This window comes from Urocampus carinirostris, chromosome 2, assembly GCF_059441175.1.
Source record: "Urocampus carinirostris isolate Australia breed hairy pipefish chromosome 2, RoL_Ucar_1.0, whole genome shotgun sequence".
Taxonomy (NCBI): Eukaryota; Metazoa; Chordata; class Actinopteri; order Syngnathiformes; family Syngnathidae; genus Urocampus; species Urocampus carinirostris.
In genome coordinates, this window is record NC_142350.1 from 39,500,254 (window position 1) to 39,515,716 (window position 15,463).

The 15,463-nt window shown below is 38.7% G+C and overlaps 1 pseudogene; it reads right to left on the reverse strand.

The window, feature by feature from the left end:
- Nucleotides 1–608: 608 nt before the first annotated feature.
- On the reverse strand, nucleotides 609–752 carry LOC148371836 (U2 spliceosomal RNA; annotated as a pseudogene).
- Nucleotides 753–15,463: the final 14,711 nt, after the last annotated feature.

The window sequence follows — 15,463 nt, forward strand, 5'->3', positions numbered from 1 at the left end:
GCGTGTAACCACGTCTTGGCCGCGACCGTCTTAGCACGTTCGTACCGCGTCTTTACCTCATGTGTACCACGTGTGCCGCCTGCGGTTACCCGTGGTCTAAAGTTTTGAGCAGCGCAAAACTTTTTCGCGCGGTCAACTGCGTGTGAATTTCTCACCGCGTTTAAAGCACTGCTGTATCTCGTCTGTATCGCGATCTCAAAGCGTCCAACAGTGTCTGCTTTACGGGCAGAAATTTCTGGCCATGATTCAGCCTCAATACGCCCGTGAAAGGCTGTGTGACCATGCCTTAAGTTGAATTTGTTTGTAAGTTGCTCCAGTGCTATATTTTGTATATTTAAGATTTATATAAGTATGTTTAAGGCTTGTAAAAGTAACCTGTATTTTTTGAAACTTAAAAATAAACATTTAATAAAATGATATGCTCTATAACGTTACAAAGCAGGCTGAGGGGGGGGGTTTTAAGGGTTATTGTTCTATCTTCGTTATTCATTATCCATTATCCGTTATCGGTCAGTTCATAATATGCTACAAAGCCTAGGAGCCGGGACACTTACTCTCAGCCAAAAGGCCAAGCTAAGGTCCTAGCCCTAAAGCCTTGCTGCGATCATTGCGAATGCACCGTTCCCGGAGGTACTGCAATACCGGGCCGATGCGTGGAGTGGACAGAGCAAGCTCTTATTCCATCTCCGAAATGCAAAAATCAAAGATCATGGCAAGAGGCCAAGCTAAGGACATAAGGCCAAGCTAAGGACATAGCATCAAAGCCTTGCTTGGGCCAAGTTAAGGACCTAGCATCAAAAGGCCAAGCTAAGGACCTAGCTTCAAAGCCTTATGTTAAATCATAGCACTAAAAGACAAAGCTACAGATTAGGCGTTGACATTCTGTGGTCTGTTAAGCCCTTTAAGACTCCTTGTGATTAATGGTGTCACAAATAAACATTACTTGAATATAAAGATTAAAAAAAGAAGAGTTAGGCGACTTTATCCTCCGTGGTAAAAAGTGGACGAAAAAAAGCAATCCAACCATTTTCTCAACAGCATCAAGCTTTCTTATTACACTTGCATTTCAAAAGAAACTGCTTGCCTCTTCTTTACACTTTACACCAACCATATTGAATGGATGCAGGAGATATTAAACAATAAAAATGTCAAAGTTCTTAGCTGCTAGAGTTACAGTGCAGTGTGTATACACGCAAACCAGGAAGTAGAAGCCGGATTTCTTATTCGGGTGCATGCTGGGTGACCTCTCACAGCGCCACGGGGCAGAAAGAAGCACCACGGCACTGTCTTCTACTTGGATAAAGGTGCACACAATACAAAATCTACAGTAATGTTTTTCGACTTCCCGAAAAAAATGTTCATATGGACTGTTGTTCGTAACTCGAATGTTCCTTTGTAGGAGAGCATCTGTATTCTAATTTTCTATTGTAAAAATGTTAACAAATATTTGTATTATTGTTATATTACTGTTTTTTTGTGTTTGTTTGACACTCTTCACTTTTGTTCTGAAACAGTTCTTGTAGAAGTATTTTATTTTTGAATCATGAAGGTGTTTATATCATATTGCTTATTCTATTTGAACCTTGACTTTATGATCCAAATGTTTTGCAATTGAAGGTAATATAATTGTCATGTTGACTTTGTTATATTTAATTTTTGTTACATTTCTGCTTTACTTTGATTAGACTCTCTTCACATTTGTCCTGGAACAGTTGGAATATAAATGATATTTATTCTGTCTCTGCAGACGCCAATAGATATGTGATATAAAAAAATCAGCTCTTAGTGCAGCTCAAATACAGGATGAGAACAAGTTACTGTCGTTGCACAGATTGATCCAAATATCTGTATTATTAATAATAGGTGAAATATTGGATTGATTGATACTTTACACCTTCTTGTTTCACCAAAGCGCCAATTCTCTATGAATATAGAGTCCTTCTCTCGCTCACCCACCTAGCATTCCCGGCCACTCTCTGAGTATATGCCTGAGTCATGACTGACAGGCACACATTTAGCATCTCTCTTTACCAGGCCTGTTGCTGCATCCTGCCTGCCAGGCAGAAGAGAGGGACAAATATATGCGCCAACCCATTCTATAAGATAAAACTAACAGAGGGAAACAGGAAGCGCAGTGTGGTGTGGATTATTTTTTTAACTACAGAAAAAGAAAACATTCCAGGTGTAATGTATGTGGTAAAGTGGTCTCATACTGTGGCAACACCACCATTTTATATAAACACATAAAAAAAGAGCTGCAACCAAAAATGTCTTTCATGAACAACATGTTGACATTGTTATACAGTATTTGTTTTGTTCGTTAAATTACTGAATTTTTTTGGTTTGACTCTCTTGGCTTTTGTTCTGAAACAATAATAGACATAATTCAATTGATTTACCCGTACTGTTAAAGTTTGGAGTGTAGTTATTTAAAAAGTAATGAGATCTTTTTAGTGCCTACATCTTTTGTGCTGTGTTTATCAAATGTATAAACTAACTCAATGGATGTTTAATTATTCAATTATCACGTCATTACCGTGCAAAAAGGTTTGGTATCAAATGTTATCATTCAATACTACCATGTATTTACTTGGATCAGATCAATACCAAATTTACCCGTATCGCCCAGGCCTACAAGCCACAATGGGAAGTTGGTCTCTAGCATTTAGAATTTTGCTCAAAAGTGGTAGCTGTTTAATTTGCCTTGTGTATTGAACTTCAAAAAAGTTACAAGAAAGCCGAGACTGTAAATCGTGTGCTTGACAAGTAACAAAACATCTCCTGTCTTCTTGGTGTTAATAGTGTCATTTTGTAATAGTCAAACATGTGTTAGCCATCACAACCTAAATCTCAGTCATTTGACAGCTGGCACTTTTTTCCTGTTCTCGGTAAAACCCCAATTATAATCCACTGTGGCTATTTTGTTGTCAAACATCAGTTTCCACTTGTTTTGATGCCCTGATACAACCAGCTGTGGGACAGCTAATGGAATTCATATTGATCAATTATGAGTTAACCTCTTTCTGAATTTGACCTTTGCACTTCTAATGCTACAATTACATGTGAACTGCAGCCGTTGCAATCAGGATTCAGGCCACTGTGGACAAAATGAGATGGATGTGAAACAACGTAGTAGGAGTGGGCAATACTGGGAATTTTCGTAATGATCCAAGTAAATACACAGGAGTGTTGATCGTTAACGACCCAATCCAGATACGTTTTGCTTGGAAATGTTTGTTCATTTAATAATTGGAACCTCCCCCTTTGGATAGTTTATATTTACGTTAATTATAGCACATGGATTTTAGGCACTAAAAATGTTTAACAGGCCAAATTTCAAATAAAAACAGCAATGTAACCAAACTACAAATATAACGATCCATTGCAAAATATTTTAAAAATAAAGTCAGAAAGTGAAATTGTGTAAACAATATAATCAAAAAACCTTTAACAGTATAAAAATACTTTTACTAGAACTGTTAATAGAATTAAAGAATACAATACTTTTACAACAACAATTCCAGCACAAAAGTCAAAAAAGTCAAACCAAAAAAAAAAATCTCATGTGAAGAACAAGTCTTTTTCCGGAAGTGTTGCAATAGTGACAACGGTTTCTGTTCAGGAACAGTGAGGTGTTAACATTTTTGTTACTTGCAGCTTGTTGTTTTCTGTAGGGTGAACTTTTTATGTGTTCATGTAAATTTTCCATAGAAGCGGACCATACAAATGAAAACATGCATTGTCCTTTTCTATTTTTGGGAAAGTCCACACAGTCCTGCCTTTCCTGTTTCTCTCTGTATTATTTAGCTTCTGAAAAGAGTGCACAGGCAGATTTTGCCCTTTCTTATGTCTGGCAGGCAAGATGCAGCAGCAGACCAGGTAGGGGGAGGCTTTAAAAGTGTGCCTGTGAGTCACAACAACAGGCATAAACTTAAAGAGTGGCCAAGGGCGCAAGGTGAGAGAGAGAAGGACTATCTACATGTAGAAGCAGTGGTTTGAGGAAATTGGTTAAGGGTTGAATTTTTGTTCTTAGAATGATTTTATCGATCCGATCAAAGTACTTGCCTAGTTTCGATAACATCGTTATTTGGACCAATTTGCCCACCCCTATAACGAGAACGTACAGGAAGGTCAAAAGAAAGTTTGCTACTATTATGTTTTTGTTAATTATATTTTCCATTGTTTTAAAGTTCCCAAATGTGCAAGCCAGACCAAGCGTGGGTCTCACATTCAATTTACCTGAGGCCTGCCGGAGCTAGGATCTGGGTGGTGTGGGGCCAAATCAAGTTTGCCACAAAATAATTTGGGATAAAAACATTCCACTGTTTTCAAATATATATATTTTTTACTTCCCAACACAAAATAAGATCTAAAAATAAAATAAAACATAATTAAGGATCCTTATGAAAATAAATCAATCACTTACTAAAAAATGAATCCTTAATAAGACAGGGCTTCACTTAAAGAGGCAGTGTGTATTATTCAGTTACTCCTAGTGGTAAAAAAAAGCCATTTATTAAATAAAGAACATTGACTCTAACGTAGGGAAGTAAAGACGTGTCTTCACGATATCACCAGTCACTGAAATATATCATGTCACATAACCTTTAACTCTTGGAATTCAAGATATGACCATTTGAAAATTTACTCATCACAATAACATCACGATCAGTCTGAAATTACATACCCCAACAAACTATAAAGCCAGTATAACTCACCAAAAATGTGTCGTAATATTCCACTCATTAGACAATTCTTTTCAAACATGATCTTGTCACATTAATGACATTCCAGTGAATCCAACCGTGTAAAATATTTCCTCCAAAACACAATAATGCCGAACAAATCCGCCTAAAACATTTCATTGTTTGACAATTCTTATCGTATTCAGTTTGTTTTGCCCTAAAATTCCTTTTCAAAAAGAAACTCATCAGATTATTTTTAATATGGCCGTTAGCCTCTGACCTTTCGATTGACACCACTCTCAACCAATTGCAAGCTTTTTTAACGGTCCTTAGCCTTCCTTTAGCCTATGAAGACCTGTGTTGAAAAAACTCACATGCCTTATTCTGACTTAGCTGGTAGTGACCAATTCAAATGATGATTGACACATTTCTTAGCCAATAAAATTCCCAACATAAATGAATGTAATTTTACAATATGTATACAAATCAGAGCCGGAAAAAACATGCATAAATGCAACTTGGGGTCCATAGTTACGCGTGATTATCGTGCACAAGTCTGCATAATTAGTGATTGACTTCTGGAAAGAGAAGTTAAACATTTACAACTCTTACAATGTCTAAAAAATGGCCGTAGTAAAAGACACGGTTGCAGAGGTTTTAGAGCTGTGAACTGGTCGTCTTCAATCCGTAAAATACATCGTTTTGTTTTTCAGGTTGTGATCAAATTTGTCCTGGGAGCAGGTAAGGCTTCATGCTATTATCCCAACTGTTTCACAGCTAAGATGCCCATGCTACACTCTTCTGCAGGCATGTGATTGCAAAAGAAATTAAAATAAATATCCATGATTAACAACCTTCTGGTATTGTGTGTTCCAAATAAATTACTCAATGTTTAATATTACTTACAGTGATGATTTGAAATTGGGACAAAATTTCAGAGTTTTACTTTTCAAAAGAGACTAAAACCGTTCATTTTCTTTAAACATTTCAAGTACAGCATTCAATTAACTTTGAGTACCTCTTGGATTAGGATTCTAGGTGAATTTTACAGGATTGCTGGGGGGTTAAATAATTAGCAAAACTACATGAACTATCATATAGATGTGAATAATTTGCCATCTTGGTGCTACAGCTACATAAAAATTGCTAATTGCTGGGCAAATAATTAGGAAAATGGTGCTTTACAGTCACATTAAGTATCTGTAATTTTCATAATTAGTTGTGAGAGGAAGTTAATCAGAATGTAAGTAAAGAGCCCAATGAGAATGTGACAGGCCGTGAAAGCCTTCTTTGAGCTTCAAGCAGCATTTTCCGTCAAAACCGGACACAGATACAATAATAAATTGCAAGAAATATTGTCATGACTTAAATAGAAGAAACATTTCTACAACACATTACTTTTCAGATAGGAACATTGTAAAAACCTTCAACCCAGCAAAAATTTGTAAAAAAAGGCCGCTGAAAAGATGTTGATGTGATGTCTTTATTCGTGACAAAATAAGAATAGAAGTGTCCTGCACAGTTGTCATGGCGGCCCTTGACACCGGCTGAGACGCATTGGACTGATTGCTCTTGGAGTACTTAAGCGCGCTCCTTTGTACTGTGCGTTGCTGGAACGTTTGTTAAACCTGGTTAAACTCCTCGAGACTTCTGTTAAAACCTGTTAAATGCCCAGTTCTGTGAATCTGCCCGTATTTGATCCTGTTTTGTTTTTGGTCTGATCCGTTTATTTGTTTTTGACAACTTGTCTTTTGTTTGGATTTCTAATCCACTCTGATCCCCGGATCGAGTGTGCTCACCCTCCTCATCCTTCCCCCAATAAATTGTGAGTACGTCTACGCGAATGGGTCTTTTTTTCCTGTTTCCCGCTCCGCTTCGTGACAAGAAGACCTACATGATTTTGAACTTGCAAGGAGAACACAAACCTCAGATATGACACTCCAACCTGTTCTAAAAGTCCTCCTTTGAGTCCTTTCTTTAAATGAAATCTCCTGGGTTACAAAAGCAGATCGGCTCTAAAGGGTATGGAAATCAAAGAACAGCAACATGATTGGCCAATTACAAAAATTAAGATAACAGTGCATAATAGTCAAAACAACAAACATCAGTGAGGTGTAATTGTCAAAATACCCAAAAGGCATCCTATGCAATCTCCTTGGCAGGTGTTCGATCTTAAAAACAAACTAAAATCATCAATTCATTTGGAAGTTAAATGCTGTTGTCACGTCTTTTTCAAGATGTTTGAAAAATGTCTTTAAATTACCTTTAAAAAGAAATTACATTAGGACAACAGTGGACGAAGTAAAGATAACAATGACTCGTTTGGACCACATTAGAAGGGCTGAACTCAACCTAGTTCTAGACCACTATTTTTGGACTAGATCAAGTATAACAGACCCCACTATGTTTATACCCAAAATGTGCATTGGCTGTCAAATACTGTGTGAAATAGGTCAGTCATACAATAAATAGGCCTAATATATAAAACGTTTCCTTTACTAAGACTCCTGCATGCTATGGCTAATCACATTGCAAACAATGTTCATGACATTTTTATCAATGAGAATAAACAGTATTACAATGCTAATGCATAATTTTTCATCCTTCCACTGACTTTAATACTCTACTATTCTTTTCCTCTTCAATGTCACCCTGTGTATTATATTCACACTTGTGTACTACCAGGAATACTAATATTCATTGCCAATAGACTAAATACATTCCTTCTTTAGGACCCCTTACATTATCAAATATCAGCCTGATGTCAAATTACACACTCAGGACCCCTTGTCTGCCTTATAATGTGCCAGATGTAAACCCATCCATGTGTGCATTATTCTAACTGCTTATCCATTAATGTAGAAATGACAATGAAGTTATAAAAGGAAAAACAGTATTAAGGACTCTATTCCAATTTTACTAAATGTGCAGGTTTCAATTTGGGACTGATCTAAATGAAAAGGATGATGTTATGTATCATACTTCATACATTTACATTTACTTGCACACAGTTGCGAAAAGGTACCTGAACTGTGGTCACAGGACGTAAGACGTGGTATTTTGTTGTGCGTGAGAGCATAGATAGACATCCCTTTTTGGTGAAACAGGCATCTATCAATGAGGTTGGTATGGTCATTGATGATTACAATACTATGTTGTTAATGTTTGTGCCATAGCTATTCTTACTTTTCAATGGTGTTAGGAAAACAACAAATTGAGCATCATAAAACCTTTACCAAATGGTCTGCTATTAGCACTCAAAACGAAGTAAAACGAAACAAAAAAAAAGACTCGTAGATCACTGAATCAATCATTTAAAAAAAATTGAAAGCTCTTGCAATAGTATTACCTGGTTTTAAATGAATGGAAGTAATGCACTTTTGGCATGTTGCACGCGTTTCAATATGCTTACCTATTTAGTTATTTACAACAAGCAAAATGGCCTGGTATTGCCAGGCGGTTGGAAGATTGGATTGGGCTGCTTAGAGTGGCCAGCTATCGGGAGCTACAGTGCAGAATTTGGCCGCCAGAAGGTGGTAGAGACCCCACAGAAGAAAACCACACGAGTGCAGATGTTAATTGATTTTCTTGGTCTAAATTGGGGCTGCCTTGAAGCTCAACACAGTTGAAGACACTCTTAAAGGCCTAAAGTACAACTGTGTTAATTCTTTTAAATCCTGTTCAACCGTATGGGAGTACATGCAAACACACATCTGCACAAACAAAGTGGGTTTTTTTCAGTAGTTTAGATTAGATTAGATGGATATAGATTAGATATCTTTAGATTTGAACAAGAAGCACACACACACATGCTACTTTATTTGAATAGGGTGTTTTAAATACAACTAAATATAGTTTCAAAAAAATGTGATCAGTGACAAAATGCTGCTAAATCTATATTTATAACAGCCAAAAAGTAAACATTAGTTTGTGATATAAGAACGTCTCTTGAAAATGATGCATCACCGATAATACCGCTTTACATGTTAGACAATAGCTTTTTTGCCCTTAAAAAAACCGAGCGATTTAAAAAAAAAAATCAAACACTTTTTCAAATTGAAACAGCAAAAACTCTTGACCCGAGACTATTATTTTAGTTTACGGCGGCTTTATTTTGAAGCAAGACTAAGTCTTTTTGCCTGAACAAATCGTCTCCAAAGATCGCATTAAATTTCCATATTGGTAAAAGTTTGCCACATCCGATTGTGAACAAGCACACGTAAAAATAAATTGTGCGACAACATCTACTGCGTTTTAATGTCAAATGGTTAGCTTGTACAGAAGTGAATTCACTTCAAAGATTCTCAAATAATCAGCTCAAAAGAACAAGTCAGAAGAATGCTGATGAAACGTCAACAATAGCATCCCTCAAACGAAATGAACTAGTAAGAGCTAGTTTAAGAGCGCTAACGCTTTCATCCCTCTGTTGCTTTTCAAAGGCCTAATGACAAGGCAGAACTCAAGCGACCATAAAATGAGTCCCGAGTGCTGTGACTCAACTCAGAAACGTAAATAAGGTAGACCCTCACATTTCTCAATGCTCAAAGTCCCCTGCACTTAAGACAAGTTGTAAATGTGCGGTTAAAGCTCCAAGCACACCTGGCGATTGACATTTTGTTTTTGGTGTTAGGTGTGCGGAGTCACAAATATTTCAGACTTTTCTGGGTGGATTAATAGGAAAATGTATTTGCCAATACCTTCCATATAATTTGTAACACAAAACGGGAAGTTTGACAGCACTTCATTCAATGTTAATAATACAATAACAATATTTCAACTTCTCCACTCACAATTCAGACAAGGTCTTCAATTTATCCATCCAAATTGAACTGCAGATAATCTTACACACTACATTTTCAGTATCATCAGAAACATTTTCCAGTTACTGGAATTTTCCTTAATCGTAAATGAACAATGACATGCAAATGCATTTTGGCTTAATACCTTGGCAACCGGGCAGCACGGCGGCGCAGTGGTTAGCGCGTGTGCGGCACAGTTCTGAGGTCGTGAGATCAAAACTCCTGTGTGGAGTTTGCATGTTCTCTCCGGGCTTGAGTGTGTTTCCTCCGGGTACTCCGGTTTCCTCCTACATTCCAAAAACATGCATGTCAGGTTAATTGGCCGGTCCAAATTGTCCCTAGGTGTGAATGAGCGAGCGAATTGTCTGTCCCTATGTGCCCTGCGACTGGCTGGTAACCAGTTCATGGTGTCCCCTGCCCACTGCCCGAAGATAGCTGGGATGGGCTCCATCACTTCCGCGACCCTACTGAGGATAAGCGGTGCAGATAATGAATGAATGGATACCTTGGCAACCATCAATGACAACAACAGGAAAAGGTGACTTTTCACAACTTTGTTTCCATGTTGTCATGATTCAGTATGTTACCGTTCCCCCACAAGGTGCCAACGGACAAGTGGACTGGAAAATACCTATGCTTGCCTTCATTCATGCACACCGGACGCTCATTAATAACCCTGTATGAAATGGCGTGCACTGACAGCTTCCTCTGTCAGATTGTTGCTTTGCTTAATGATGTCATTCTCGCCTATCCATGCCTGATTCTACTCTCTGACGTCTGTACTATGCCCCCAAAATAACTTTTACATTCATATGTTTAGGACAGTGTTTGTGTTACTTGATTCAACCTTTCCTTCCCATGTGGATCACCTTTTGTTATTTCCCTTTACACCCAATAATTAGGCTAGCATGTGCACATTTGGATCTTCCAGCCAAACCCTGACAAATCCGTCCCTATTCTCCACAGTTTTTTTTTGCATAACAGGAATGTTGAAAGTGCCCTTATGCTGTTGTCCAGATATATGTAAATATGTTAATAAAAGATCCGCAGCCCTCATTCGTGTTTACCTTCGGCGCAGTATCAAATGTTTTTTTTGTTGACCTTGTAATATCTAGTTGCATGTAGACTACTCCAAGCACCACAAACAAGCGTGTATGTTTGGTCTGGGTACTTGTGGGGACCAAATCATAACTGTTCAAATTTCACGTCTTCATCTTTTAAGAGTCTAAATAAGGATGTATTCAACTCACCAGTGGCCCTTTGAGTCAAAATCTCATTACCCAACATGCTGTCCTTTAGACTCAAACGAAAACCCTAGTGAAAAGGTTTACTTACTCTACAGAAATTAGATAATAAGTTAAAAACAGCACAAAGCATACTATTATATCGCTATGTCCATAAGCCAATAAATCAACTGGTACAACTATATAGAAAACATCTACTGTCCACCATCTGGGACAGCTGCTCAATATCCCTGTCAGTTGACAGCTACCCAGTGCTTCCCAACAGAATAAAAAACATTATATTCATACAAGCACACACACAAACACACGAGGAAATGTCGGTGCTTAACTGCTTGCACATTTGTTACTTATTCACATTTCCCACGATCGACAACAAAAACAGACGTTTGATCTCCAAATGGTCTAATTTGATGATTTATTTTCTTCTAGACACCCAGTTGGGTAGGTCAAGAAACCTTCAGTTGCCCCAAGATAATTTTTTCCTAATCATCGTGCCACACTTTTTTCCGTTGCAGAGTGCGTTTGCACTTGTTTCAAATTACAGCAGTGACACGTTTTAAGTTTAGTGGAGACTCAAAATAAGTAAAGACATCAATGTATTTTGAACTTGCAAAGTGAAAAAGGGGAGGTCATAGCGCCCCCAAAAAATTCCAACTGTTTTAAATGCTCTCTCCTGAGCTCTTCTTTTGATTAAATCTGCTAGGTAACATGTTGCAAACTCGTGGCCCGCTGGCCAAATGTGGTCTGCCACATCATTTTATGTAGCTTGCGACATAACTCCAGAACAACCCCAAGAGAAACATTAGCTGGATCGCGTTAAATAGTGACTTGCAATATTTTTTAAATATATTTTATTATTTTTTTTTATTGAATACCTTGTAAACATTGGGGTCTTCATTGAAAATCCAATTTGCCACTGAGTGACACATTCACACCATCCAGGAACATAACCGAAAAAGTAAGTAAATTATATAAGAGGAGGGGAGCCAGAGGATTAGTAGTAATACAACTTCAATAACTATTATCAGTAATGATCAATTTCATGACGATAACAGGAAAAAGAAAAAAAAAGTATACATTAATAACAAATTTACAAAAGAAAGGAGGGCAGATCCGAGCTAATAATTATCTATATCAAACTGCAGGGTGTTTATCGATTCATCCAGTCCCTCCTGGATAACCGAGCTTCTCACTTTATCTCGAAGGGAGAGCCCAGCCACTCAGCTGAGGAAACTCGTTTCAGCTGCTTGTATCCGAAATCATGTTCTTTCAGACATGACCCACAATTCATGACCATAAGTGAGGGTAGGAACATAGATCGACAGGTAAATTGAGAGCTCTGCCTTTCGGCTCAGCTCCTTCTTTACCACAACGGACTCGTACGCAGAAGCTGCACCAATCCTCTGTCGATCTCCCATTCCATCCGACCCTCACTCGTGAACAAGACAAAGAGACACTTGAACTCCTCCACTTGGGGCTGGATCTCATAACACCCTTTCCAGCTGAGGACCATGGTCTCGGACCAACGTCGTCTCTTCTGGCTGTGCCTGTCCCGACACCTTGACCAAATGCCACTAGGCGCTTGCCACCGGACCCCACCTCCAGGCCTGGCTCCAGAGGGGGGCCCTGTTAACTTATGTCTGAGGCGAGGGAAATCATGTCCAAATTTTGTCTCGTCATAAGGGGTCTGTGAACTGCACTTTGTCTGGCCCCTGACCTAGGACTGTTTGTCAGGGTGATCCTACCAGGGCCTCGAAGTCCCCAGACAACAAAGCTCTTGGGATCATTGCGTCACACAGACTCCTCCACCACGATAAGGTAGCAGCTCATGAAGGAGAACTGCAGGGTGTCTATGTGTGCTTCAAAGGGTTTCCAGGTCTTGTGGAAGGTCTTTAGGAACCTTCAAAAGATAATCCGTTTTTTTTCAAGCTTCAGATTTTGCAATATTTCCCTAATCCATCTTTTGTTTGTTGGAGGGGATGCATGCATTCATCGCAAGTAGGGTGGAAAAGGAAATTATAGTTTGTAATGGTCTAAACTGCTGCAGTGGTGGCGGGGCTCCAAAAAGGGTAATGTGTTGGTCTGAGTCTATTGGGAAGCCGGATACTTTACTTAATGCATGAAGAATTGAAAACCAAAAGTCATTAAGTTTGGACGAGAGCAAAACATATGTAGGTAATTGGCTGGTGACTGTTTACATCTGTTGCAAGAGTGTGGCATGTCTGGGTAAATTTTTGCAAGTTTCGCGTTGGTGAGATGGCTTCTGTGCCAGATCTTACATTGGAGGAGTCGGTGTATTGCGTAAATAGATGAAGAATGGACACGATTTAGTATTTGGACCATTTTAATTATGTCCACTGGATGTCAACAAAGCCAGGTGTCACTCACACATCACTCTTTGTAGCAGTATTTGCGGACTACCTTTGATCAACCAGAGAATATCGAGAATGTTACTTTAACCCAGTTAAATGTCACGGACGCACTGTTTAAGGCAAAACAGTGCAATACAAAATTAATACCACCTGGGTGAGGGCGGCACGTCAGCTGAGTGGGTAGGGTGCCTGTGGCAAAGTTCCGAGGTCATGGGTTCAAATCCATCTACCAGCCTTTGTGTGTGGAGTTTGCATTTTCTCTCCCTGTTTCTGTGTGAAGTTTAAATGGCCAGTTCAAATTTTCCCTAGGTGTGAATGTGCGAGTGAGTTGTTCGTCTGTGTGCCCTGCAACTGGTTGGCAACCAGTTCAGGGTTTCCCCTGCCCAATGTTTGAAAATAGCTGGGATGGGCTCCAGCACCTCCGCGACCCCACTGAGGATAACAGGTGAAGATAATGGATGGATAGGAACCTTGGTGTTTTTGAAGTTTATGGAAGCTTTAGCTCCTAATAATAGATATGGAATCTAACAGCGAAGTTCCCACATTCAGGTAAACTTTATCATAAAAAGTAAAACGAAACAAAAAAAAGACTCGTAGATCACTGAATCAATCATTTGAAACAGTGCTTGTTTGCTATTTTTGTCTATCTTCAGTCTGCATGAGTGTCCCTGAGTGAAATAAACCGTGAAAATGAATTCACTGTTTTTCCCCCAAATGCACATCTTAAAAAAAAATAAGGAAAAAAAACAGTTTACAAACAGCAACTGTTTTATGACCAAATCTTACATCCCTGATTCATGTTATTATTGTGAGCCACTCTATCACTCCAGTCCTCCAGCTAAGGCATACTTTTTATGTGATAAATTTGCTTTTCAGGCCCCCTTAAGGATGTTTTTCCAATGATGTGACCCTGAGCTAAAATGAGTTTGACACCTCTGTCCTAGTTTACGAAAGCAGATCCACTCTAAAAATCAAAGAACAACAACATGATTGGCTGATATTAAAAATGAGTTTGTAATTATAAAAACAACAGACAACAGTGCGCAATAGTAGTCAAAATATTGACCTGGAATCCTATATAAAATTTTTTGCACTAACAGATTGCTTTCTACCTGGAAATAACATTCTGCAGTTAAGGTTTGCGCGGTCAGACTGCGTCGTGACGGTAATGCTCGATGAGGTTTTAAATGCACGTATTGAGTCATTCATTGAGTGGGCCGGTGAAAAGTCCTGCCTCTGATACACTTTGTGTGTGATGATGAACGGCTGTTTGGTCTATTGGTTTTATGGCGTTTAAGTGGTATACTTACCGGCGGTAGCAGTCCCCTTGACTTGGACGTCATCTGAAGGAGCAACCTCCAGTGATGTACAGTTACCAGCGGTCACAATCTCTGCCAGTCATTCTACCATCTGAGGACATGAGGGAGCCATAAAGAACCATTAGGCAGACGGTCACAATCTTTTTAATGTGGCCCCCACCACCCTTGCTTTTCCCTACATCTGACCTTCTCATAACTCAGTCTTCTGCCGCTTAAGCTCGCCGTCTTCATCGCAATTTTCTACGAAAGAGGCAATTATTTTACGTTCTAAACTTCAAACTGCTTCCTCAAACATTTTGTTCAAGTTTTCAAATATGATAATTTGTAAATTGCACCCGTTGTTTGACTCGCACACACTGGATAATACTGTAGTCTTCTTATCACTCACGAGCAAAGCAAAGGTGGTAATAATAGAATAGAATAGAATAGAATAGAATATGCCTTTATTGTCCTTGTTACAACATGGGATATGCGGTGACAACGAAATTGGACGACTCCAGTTCCACATTTACAGTGAGGATAAGGAAACAAAGAGATAAAGGAACAAAGAACTAACTGTCTTTTGTTTGGGATCTAAGCATACTATATAATTGATCTGTTGGTTTATTAGTTTCTCTTTCCACCCAATAAAATGGGGAAGGAGTTCAGATATGAACACAATCTTTCACAGTCCTTCAGGCAAGTTAGCCTGGATGTGAAATAGGCCCCCAAAAAGCTGACTCAGCAATTTTGGTTTTGTTGACTCAACATTTATTCCCAAAAAAAGAAATCCCACTCCCTAATAATCCAAAGACATTATATTGACTGCTCGGACTGCTCACTGCGGCAGATCATTGCATTTTCATTTTCATCACAGTCTGATAGTTTGGTTGTGGTCAGGTCTGATTTTGTTTGGATGTGATTTGTTGTATTACCCTTTGTTTGTTACTGTATTCCTTGCATTCAAATGTTGGTCTTTATTTCTGGTCTGGACACTGTCAGGTCTGATTTTGTTTGGAGATGTGATTTTTTTGTGACCCTTTGTTACTTTGTTCCTTCTATTTC